General features: G+C 38.3%; 1 pseudogene; it reads left to right on the plus strand.

Annotated features, from left to right (window-relative positions):
- The window catches only part of LOC110286271 (SRSF protein kinase 1 pseudogene), a 50,999-nt pseudogene extending 44,036 nt beyond the window's left edge, over nt 1–6,963 (plus strand).
- The last annotated feature ends 906 nt before the right edge of the window (nt 6,964–7,869 follow it).

Here is a 7,869-nt window from a genome sequence, read left to right on the forward strand (position 1 = left end):
TAACTAACAGTTACATTTTCCTTGAAGAACTAGTGTATTTGCTTTGTTTGTTTCTGTTTCTTTGGAAAATAGCTTCCTTCAAATCATCTGAAGCATTAAATTTCTGATTATCACACATTCTGCACAGTACCATGGAAGTCCCGTTTCAGATCTTGTCCTTGGCTGACTTATAGGAACTGTAATTGAGTTTCTTAGGAAATTCTGCCTCTGCCAGTTGGATCAGTTTGCTTATGCTAACTGTGATTTCTGCAGAACCAGTGTATGATCATAATAGTTTGGAGTTCCCTGAGTGATCATAATAGTTTGGAGTCTTTTTTTTTAATTAGGTATTTTCCTCATTTACATTTCCAATGCTATCCCAAAATTCCCCCATAACCCCCCCACTCCCGTACCCACCCACACCCACTTCTTAGTCCTGGTGTTTCCCTGTACTGAGGCATATAAAGTTTGCAAGACTAATGGGCCTCTCTTTCCAATGATGGCTGACTAGGCCATCTTCTGATACATATGCAAATAGAGACATGAGCTCTGGGGATACAAGACTTAATTAACACATCAGTCATACATACACTATTCATATATGGGAGACTGTCACCAAAAAAAAACAAAAAAACAAAAACAAAAACAAAAAACCTGAATGCCAATGCAATGTCACTCCACTAGAAGAGGTACACTATATATAATTTCTCATGGACTGTAACTATTAAACATTTTCTTTTGCTGATTATATTGTAATCTTGTTCCTTGCTTTAATAAACTATAATTGTGGAAACTTCTTCAGTACTAAAATAAATCATAGAGTATGAGGGTAATCTTGGGATGATTGACTAAGTACATCAAAAGTAAATAACTGTACCTATTAATAAATAATAAATCAACTACTGCAAAGGAATTTCAAAGATATGAATATTCCCTCAAAGTTGCTTTACCAGAAAAGGGGGTTAACATAAAATAATACAACTCAATTAAAATATATGTAAATGTAAGGCAAAAACAAAATCATAGCAAATGATTATTGAAATTATATTAATTCAATAATTTCTGAAATGTTATCTTAGCTCTCTAAATAAGTCAATTAGTCTTGTATTAAACAAAATAATTAGATTGAGAAATTCATGATTCAGGCAAATCAATGAGAATTATTCATGTACAGTCAAGGTAGTTAAGATATTGAATCAAATTTGGATGAGAATAATGATTTTAAAATATATAAATTTGTATAGCTGTCTCTTGTGAGACGATGCTGGGGCCTAGCAAACACAGGAGTGGATGTTCACAGTCAGCTATTGGATGTATCACAGGGCTCCCAATGGAGAAGCTAGAGTAAGTACCCAAGGAGCTAAAGGGATCTGCAACCCTATTGTTGGAACAACATGATGTACTAACTAGAACCCCGGAGCTCTTGTCTCTAGCTGCATATGTATTGAAAGATGGCCTAGTCAGCCATCAATGGAAAGAGAGGCCCATTGGACTTGCAAACTTTATATGCCCCAATATAGGGGAATGCCAGGGCCAAAAGAATGGGAATGGGTGGATAGGGAAGTGGGGGGGCGCTATGGGGGACTTTTGGGATAGCATTGGAAACGTAATTGAGGAAAATATGTAATAAAAATATTAAAAAAAAAAAAAAGAACCAGGGGAATGCCAGGACCAAGAAGTGGGAGTGGGTGGGTAGGGGAGTGGGAGGGGGGTCTGGGGGACTTTGGGGATAGCATTTGAAATGTAAATGAAGAAAATACCTAATTAAAAAAAATAAATTGGAAAAATAAAAAAATAAAAAATAAAAAAATAAATAAATAAATAAAATATATAAATTTGTACACAAAATAATTTCTATATACTTTTTTTTAATTTGGGAGTTCAAGATAGATTCTCACTATATAGAATACATATTTTATTTGACTGATATTTTTAATTATTTATTTACATTTCAAACTTTGCCCTTCTTCCAGGTCTCCCCTCCACAAACCCCTCAGTCCAATGGTTGACTGTGAGTATCTGCATCTCTTTTAGGTGCTAGCAGAACCTCTTGGAAAACAGCATACCAAGTTCCTGTCTGCAAGCAATCTTGGCCTCAGCAATAATGGAGGGGTTTGGTGTCTGCACATGGGATGGATCCCAAAGTGGGGAAGTCTCTAGATGGCCATTCCTACAGTCTATGCTCCATTTTTTATTTGTCCTTGCATTTCCTTTAGACAGGGGCAATTCTGGGTTAAAATAGTCAGATGCCAATATTTGCACCTGACCAATGGACAGAAGCAGCTGAACCCTGTTATTGAATTAGTGAAAATCTGAAAGAAGCTGAGGAGAAGGGTGACCCTGTAGGAGGACCAGCAGCCTCAATTAATCTAGAACTACAAAGAAATCTCAAACACTGGTCACCAACCAGGTGGTATTTACCTGCTGATATGAGGCCCCCAACACACATACAGCAGAGGAATGCCAGGTCTGTGTTCATTCGGAGATGATGCACCTAATCCTCAAGAGACTGGAGGCCCCATGGAGTTTAGAGGTCAGGTGGTGTGGGGGTGAGGACATCCATGTGGAGACAAGGGATGGGAAGCAGATATGGGATGTGGAACAGTCAGAAGGTGGACAGAGGAGGAGAATAAAATTTGGAGTATAAATAAATGAATGAATGAATGAATAAATAAATAAATAAATAAATAAAATTTAAAATTTTGTCATGTATGTGTGGCCCCACCCCTCCACTGGGGGCCAATGTCTATCTACTAGTGGTGATCTCTTCACGTTCTATCTCCCAGCTGTTGGATATTTCAGCTAATATCATCCTCATTGCCTCTGGGGAGCTATTCACATCCCTGGCTTTGGGAATTTAAAGTGGTTTCCCCATCCTTTCCCCACCCATCACTGCTATTTATTTCTATTAATTCTCTTCTGGACTTCTCTCCTGTCTCTTTCTATAACTGGTACAGACCCCCCCCCCCATTTTGCCCATTCCCTCCCCTCTTCTTCTCTCTGTTTCCCTTGATTATTTTGTTCCCACTTCTACGTAGGTTTGAAGAGTTAACACTTTGACCTTCTTTCATGTTAAGCTTCATATGTCCTGTGAGTTGTATCATGGTTATTCTGGACTTTTGGGCTAATATTCATTTATCAGATGGTGCTTTTGGGTCTGGGCTACCTCACTCAGGATATTTTCTTTCTTTCTCTTTCTACCTTTCTTTCTTTAATTCTTTCTTTCTTTCTTTCTTTCTTTCTTTCTTTCTTTCTTTCTTTCTTTCTTTCTTCCTTCCTTCCTTCCTTCCTTCCTTCCTTCCTTCCTTCCTTTTTTATTAGATATTTTCTTAATTTACATTTCAAATGCTATTCCAAAAGTCCCCTATACCTACCCATTGTCCTGCTCCCCTAACCACTCACTCCCACTTCTTGGCCCTGAATGTCCCTTGTACTGGGGCATAAAAAGTTTTCTAGGCCTATATTGGGGAACCTGTGTTCCATCCTAAAGATGACTGTAAGCATCCACTTCTGTCTTTGCCAGGCACTGGCAAAGCCTCACAGGAGACAGCAATATCAAGGTCCCTTCAGCATAATCTTGCTGGCATATGTAATAGTGTCTGCATTTTGTGGCTGATTATGGGATGGACCCCTGGATGGGGCAGTTTCTGGATGGTCCATCCTTTTGTCTTAGCTCCACACTTTGTCTCTGCAACTCCTTCCATAGATATTTTATTCCATATTCTAAGGAGGAATGAAGTGATACTCACAGTCATCTATTGGATGGAACACAGGGCCCCAATGGAGGAGCTAGAGAGTACCCAGGGAGCTGAATAGGTCTGCAACCCTATAGGTGGAACAACAATATGAATTAACCAGTACCTACAGAGATCATGTCTCTAGCTGCATATGTAGCAGAAGATGGCTTAGTCGGCCATCATTAGGAAGAGAGGCCCCTTGGTCTTGCAAACTTTATATGCCCCGGTACAGGGGAACTCCAGGTCTAAGAAGTAGGAGTGTGTGGGTAGGGCAGCAGGGCAGGAGTGGGTATAGTAGAACTTTGGGATAGCATTTGCAATGTAGAGGTGTAAATGATTAAGGATACGACTATTTCATTGTGAGACTTATGAGAAATTATGGCTGTTGCAAACTTTCACAAATTTTCCTTATAACTTACACATTTTAAATGAATAAAAGCACTTTGTATGTTTAAAATATTTTTAAAGGCTCAAATTTGTAGTTTAGGAATAGTCATCTGCCATAATAAATGGAAAAGCTTTTGCAATCATATTATAAATTATTCATGTATAAAGTTGAGGAATAATCCAAATACTCATCAAAATGGAATTATTTATCAATGTACCATAATCACTAAGTGTCAAAATCTAAGCCTCACACATTATTGGTCATTATCTCCCTGAGATTCATACACTTGTTATTTCAAGCACACTATTTGACTTCTGCTTATTTGATATTAAATGATAGAATATAAATAGAGTTATTAAATGTAATCTTTTGTTTAAAAGGAGGAAAGACTTAATACAAGTGACAATTAATTCTTACCCGGGTTCAAACCTTATAAAACAAGGACTGTAAAAATGTCATAGCATATCATAGTGCTGAAAGCCATGACCTACAGATGTGTTTTCTTAGAGTATTATCTTTTCTCTACTTTTTATGGTGGCACCTATCACTGCCCTCTAGAAGGATCTTTTGTGCTTGTTTATATATGTATTCTTTATTTACATTTCAAATGTTATCCCCTTTCCTAGTTTCCCCTCAGAAAATCCCTTAGCACCTCCCTCCCCAAAGCTCCACAACTCACCCACTCCCACTTCCTGGCCCTGGCATTCCTCTATACTGGGGCATAGAATCTTTACAGGACCAAGGGCCTCTCTCACATTGATGACCAACTAGGCTATCCTCTGCTATATATGCAGCTAGAGACATGAAAAACAATATGAACTGACCAGTACTCCAAGAATTCTCTGGTACTAAACCACCAATCAAAGAAATCTTTTGTGCTTGTTATCATCTATGCAATATTTGAAGCTTATCAGCTAAAGTTTTCCACCTATATTTTTCATGGCATAGGTTCAAATGCCTAGAGTTGCTTTATAGGTTACACATTCATATTTTTTTAGTACTGGCTTAAATAGAGTTGGTGTATGTTTTTGTGAGTGTTTTTGTTATGACATGTTTCCAATCTTATATTACTCAATTAGAGGGTTATGTTCTAAGAGATACAACTTCAAGTGATGTTGATTTTGTCATTATGTAAACAATATAGTGTCTTTATATGAACTAATATGACTGTACTGTCATTACACAATGCAATATTATGGTATCCCTGTAACACATGTAGTTGATAGTTAAGTAAAATATGTTTATGCAGTGCAGGACTAAACTCTACTTTTTCCCAATTTGTTTCAGGCTTACTTTATATACAGAAAAATAATTATGCTTTTAAGATTCTGATCATTAATTTCCATGCCCTTATCTTGTAATCAAGGACCAAAATGTGGGTCTACAAGAACAGCATGAGCTGTTAAGCACTGAGCCAATTCTCCAGCCTCAACTTATTCATTTTTAAAACTTTTTATTAGATATTTTCTTTATTTACATTTCTAATGTTATCCCCTTTTCTTGTTTCCTCTCCAAAAACTCCCATCATAACGTAAATGTTCAAGGATTTTATTCCAAGTCACCCAAGGATTAGTTCCATAAGATAACATTATTCCACCTTTGAGTTTACTATTAAAACTGTTGCTTCTGAGAAGAGAACATGAATATTTTTAAAATGTAAACATTGCAAGCTATGGATAATTTGGAATAAATGCTCCTACCTCAATGAATTTTGATATCTGTTATCTATCTTTACAAATATAGCACCAGGCAGAATTACTGGAGAAGTGAATGCAGGAAATTGAGGACAGGGAGAAAGAGCCTGGCCCTGGGCAAAAAAAGATCTAACAAGCAAGAAGAATCAGAGTCCTGTTGAATGACCCTTGACAGAGAACCCACCCAATAAAATGACCCAAGAGAAAATTGAAGAGGCAAATTCCATTGGCCAGGACCAGACACTCAAGGAGCATGGTGGAGAGGGTGGTGCGCCAGAGATTAATTGTAATGGAGTGACTGGAGTCTTTAATTACCCTGAGAACATTAATAATGAGACACTGAGTCTTAAAGAGGATCTACATAATGCTAATGACTGTGATGTACACATTTTGAAGCAGGAAACTAGTTTCCTAAACTCTTCAAATGGAGACAGCAGTCTGTCTCAGGACAAGGACTTGCACACCCACAGCCTCTGAGGTGTCTGAGACCATGGGGTGCCAGTCCTCTGTAGAGCCGTCACTCACTGGACAGGACATCACCCACCTCCAGGAGAGCATTCAGGGAAGTACACCTTCTGGGGATGAGCAGGAGCACAATGGAGCACTGGACAGCAAAGGAAAATCTCTGCTGGACATTTTCTTATTAATCCCCTTGAGCCAAAAAATACAGAGAAGCTCAAAGTGAAGATTGCTGACTTTGGGAGTGCCTGCTAGGTGCACAAGCATTTCACTGAAGATATCCAAACAAGGCAGTATTGGTCTTTGAAAGTCCTAATAGGATCTGGCTACAACACCCCTGCTGATATCTGGAGCACAGCATGCAAGGCCTTTTAGGCACAGGGGACTATTTGTTTGAGCCTCATTCAGGGGAGGATTTACACATGAGATGAAGACCACATCGCCCTGATCATAGAACTTCTAGGGAAGGTGCCTCCTAAGCTCATTGTGGCAGGAAAATACTCCAAAGAATTTTTCACCAAAAAAGTGACTTGAAACACATCACCAAGTTGAAGCCTTGCAGTCTTCTGGAGGTTCTGGTGGAGAAATATGAGTGGCCTCAGGAGGCTGCCGGCTCCACAGATTTCCTACTGCCCATGTTGGAGCTTATGTCTGAGAAGAGAGCCACTGCTACTGAGTGTCCCGGCATCCTTGGCTAAATCCCTAAGCCAGTCCTGCCACTGCTGCAGAGCTCATTAGATGGACCCTCCCTCCAGCCCACCCCTCAAACTTCCCTCTCCTTTTTCAGGACAAAGCTCTTTCTTTCAAGGGTTTCTATTTTTTTTTTTTAATCCAACATGTTCATTTGGGTTTGCTTCCTTGATCCTGTGGAAATCCCTACAGCCATTGGGCATCCTAGGTAAATTTGGCCTTCGTTGGGCTCTGCCAAAGACTAAAACTGTGAACAGCCTCACCACCTGCCCTGCCATCTCATTAGGTTGTCAGTACCCTTTTTAAGAAGAGCTGTGAAGATCTGTGAGCCCATCTCACTGACTGTGAGAGTCACATTTTCTTGTGCACTGTGGCCAGCACAAGATTGAGGAGGGGAGGGGTGTGGATTCTGTGAACAGCAGAGACATTAAGTACGCTGTATCCAGACTGCATCATCTTCCTGGATTTTAAATAATAATAATAATAATAATAATAATAATAATAATAATATAACATTAAAGTTTAAAACATAATTTTCTATTAAATTTATTTTCTATTCTGTTAAATGAGTTATCACATAATGTTATTTGCTTAAAATCTTGGTTTTCTCTACATTATCTAAAATAAAACTATTTTACAAATTCGTTTGTAGCCAAGAACAATATATTCTTATTTGTAGCAATCTAGTCCCACCAGATTATATCTTCTTCAAACAAAAATATACTTAACCATAATGTTACCTTTGTTATTCATTAGGCCTCTGTTTAAAGTTTGGGTGATATTTTTGTACCCTGTGAGAAGTGTCTCTATCTATATTTTCCTGCCTAAGTCAACTTCTAATTTGTTAGAATAAAAATGACTATAGCCTATAGAATAATTAAGATGGGACATCTGGATGAGAGAGAAACTTGGGAAACAAGAA

The sequence above is a fragment of the Mus caroli genome, unplaced genomic scaffold (genome assembly GCF_978045245.1).
Source record: "Mus caroli unplaced genomic scaffold, Mus_caroli_1 scaffold_5, whole genome shotgun sequence".
Taxonomy (NCBI): domain Eukaryota; kingdom Metazoa; phylum Chordata; class Mammalia; order Rodentia; family Muridae; genus Mus; species Mus caroli.